Here is a 3,293-nt window from a genome sequence, read left to right on the forward strand (position 1 = left end):
ACTGAGGCCAGGCACACCTGGATTAATCCATTTGTCCAATAATGACAGACAGGAAACAAAGGGCTGGCTGAAGTTCAGGAAGTAGTGAAGCTGTGCATAAAGCCAATTGCAGTAGAAACACTAAACAAGACTTCGCAGAGAATGAATGAGAAAACCAGGCTTATATGGGGTGAGCTAAACAAGGTAATGACATACAGGTGGATGTGATCATGGCTGATTAGTCTGGGCAAAGTATTATGGGCAATGGAGTCTGTGGATGTGTGGTTATTTGTTAGGGTTAGAGTGCCCTCTGATGGTAATCCTCTGATGGTAATGGTTGCTTCGCCTTGTTATTTGTACACACTGTGACTATACAAATCACAACATATAAATAGGAAAATGTTGGCGTTATTTTGTCACTTATTGGGAGCAGTATGCTAGCTGAAGCCATTTACTTCCAGTCTTTGGGCTAAGCTAGGCTTTGTTACGGGACGCACAGAGATGAAAAGGGTATGTATGGACTTATCTAACTCTGGGAGATACGGTGAATAAGCTAAAGTCCCCAAAAGTCGGCGTGTTCCTTTAACAATAATGTCTAAACATAATTAAATAAACAGCTTGGAGGTTTTAGGTCTTTCTATCTCAACTTGTATGTTATTGGCAGCAGTTTACGCTCTTTTTTGGCATTTTCTATTGTAGACCTTAGGTCTGCTGTCATTGACTGCAGGCACCGCTTTGCAAAGTCGCAGAGTTTCTCCTCCTTTAATCTGAACTTTGGGATGCTTCAGTAAAACTCTTGATCAACAAGCTGTATTTCAGCCACAACAGCTGTTAATGCCAGTGTATTTCGGTCAACCCCAACTTTGGTGCATGCCTTACTGATACTTCTTTCTTGAAGGCGTGAAAAACTTTATTGTACCGCTTCAGTACATCGTCTGGGGTTGTTGCTGTAGAAAGATCAAAGCTTCCTTTATGAAGATAAACCAAAACCAAAAAACAAGACTTGCATCAAACTGATCATTTTCCAGGTAAAGGCATACACTATTGTAAAACAAACATAAAAAAAATATTGGTGCTCTTGAACCGCTAGCATTTTTTACAATTAGTTTCCTATCTTAAAAATCATGTTTGCATTTCTCAGACATTTTCTAAATATGTTAATGTTCTGACAATACATGACAAGATATAATGAATATAAAATAAGAAAGTTTTGCTTCCAAAGCCAATTGCCTTCTATTTAACTCATTGAAAACATCAAAGCTAGGGGTCAACTGACTTTTTCAGGGACGATATCAGTTCCAATTGTAGTCATGGAGACTGATAACCAATATTTGCCATGTGTTACAAGGAGTAAATGCACATCAACAGAAAGATGATATCCAAAAACAGAACATGCACTCACCACGTGAGCTGTGCCTGGTATTTGACCTGGTAGAGTTCTTGGTCTTCTTTTTATGACCTCTTTCCCTCTTCCGAGGAATGTTGCTATCAGATGACTCTGAAGAGAAGCAAGAACTCAGGGACTCCTCATCGGTGCCACTGGTGCTGCATTCAGTGCACGAGTCCAAGATTTTCCTAATTTTCTTTTTTTCCCCTCTGTCTAAGAACACAATAACACATTTAGTTAGATAAAAAGTCAGCTTAGAGAAGCAGTTCAGGATTGACGTGGAAGTTAAAAAATTCAACTTGTTCAGTAATTACTAAATTCTTTAATAAAATAGTCAATAGAGCAAAACAGATATACGTTTCTTACTTGAGAGTTTTAGGACAGTTTGACGGAGAAAATCTCGCTCCTCTTCAAGTGCCTTTATTGCCTGGGCCATGAACATCAGCTTGTCTTTTTACCCCAAGGAGGAAGACTCCTCATGTCCACCTTTAAAAACAATGTAATATTATCAACACCAGGATTTTTTTTTATAAACATGTCATAGAAGATCTGTGATATCATATAGTTTTCATATGCCCAAACAGTACAAACGTTTCTTCGGTTTTAAACATGATGTACCTGTCACGGAACAGAAGAGTAAGACAACGGAGTGATATATAAACAGGTTTATTTACAATGCAGGGGAGTCTGAAGCAGTGAACGAGAATGGCAGGTGGAAATGTAACAGTCAGATGTATTGCAGGTATGGCTGGATGATTATAGATGTGCAGGTTTATGAAGGGTGGTGGTGATGAGCTGGTGCAGGTGTCGTGCATCAGTAATCAGGTGGTGATCTGCAACAGGTGTGGTGATGGCTGCTTGAGTGCAGGTGGGGATCATGAAGGATGATGGGAGATGTACTGTGGTGGAGGTGACAGAGCTGGTGACCGTGACAGTACCATAATGCAATGGGTTTCCCTTGTGTAATATGGCCATCAGTGCTAGATCAAGTATTTATTTACCCATATATGCACATTGGAACAAGAGTGTGATTGTCTGTTGTAGTTTTGGTTAAAGGGTCACACATGAAAATGGGCTTGCACAAAATGAATGATGTTCCCTAACATGCAGACTTTTTTTTTAATTAGATCAGTGAGAGCTTCATAATTCTTGTTTTGGTGAGTTTTTTGGAATATCACCCAATCCTACGGTGAACACAGAATGATGGTATATATGGGCTAAGTTTTTACATGATTTGAAACAAGTTAGCTGCTCATGTCAATCTCGGTAACCCAGAGGAGGCTACATCTGGCTGAAGTTACCATGGGTTTGCTTGAGTCAGAGCTCTAGTCTGCACAAGACTTCAGCTAGAGCAGCTGATCTAAAAAAAAAAACTAAAAAAAACAATTGCCACCAATGGTCTCTACAATCAACTTAGGCTTACGATACTTTTGGGAAACGCAGCCCTGTTTAGTTCCCCATTAAGTAAATACAAACTCACCTGCTTCTGGAGATGCCACTGCAACAATAGGAATATCATTGTCGGCGTCTTTACCTTGGTGTTCTTCATCTACTTGCTGGGCCACATCAGCTTGTAAAAACATTAAAGGAAATGGTTAATGTTCCTGTCTAACAAATGTAGCCAAATATTCTAAAACACTTGAAAAAGTGAAAAGGCCTAACATGGTTTAGTGTTCCAAAACTACGGCCAATGATCATCAAATTTCCCTTGGACATCTTACATATATACTTTCACCAGTCCAAAAAAATCTAAACTGAAATCCTAAGAGGGTCCCACTTTATATTAAGTGGCCCTAATACCTGTGAACTTACATGGTTACTAGATATGTACTTAGTATGTACAGTGTAAATACACATTGGTACATAGTATTTACAACTGTAATATTTGTGTAACTACACATATGTAACAACCCACGGAAAGGTATGT

At 39.1% G+C, this 3,293-nt stretch overlaps 1 pseudogene; it reads right to left on the reverse strand.

The window, feature by feature from the left end:
- Nucleotides 1–616: 616 nt before the first annotated feature.
- Nucleotides 617–2,949, reverse strand: LOC130095991 (coiled-coil domain-containing protein 106-like; annotated as a pseudogene).
- Between the last annotated feature and the right edge of the window lie 344 nt (nucleotides 2,950–3,293).

This window comes from Rhinichthys klamathensis, unplaced genomic scaffold, assembly GCF_029890125.1.
Source record: "Rhinichthys klamathensis goyatoka isolate OS25496 unplaced genomic scaffold, OSU_Roscu_1.1 h1tg000194l_1, whole genome shotgun sequence".
NCBI classification, from domain to species: domain Eukaryota; kingdom Metazoa; phylum Chordata; class Actinopteri; order Cypriniformes; family Leuciscidae; genus Rhinichthys; species Rhinichthys klamathensis.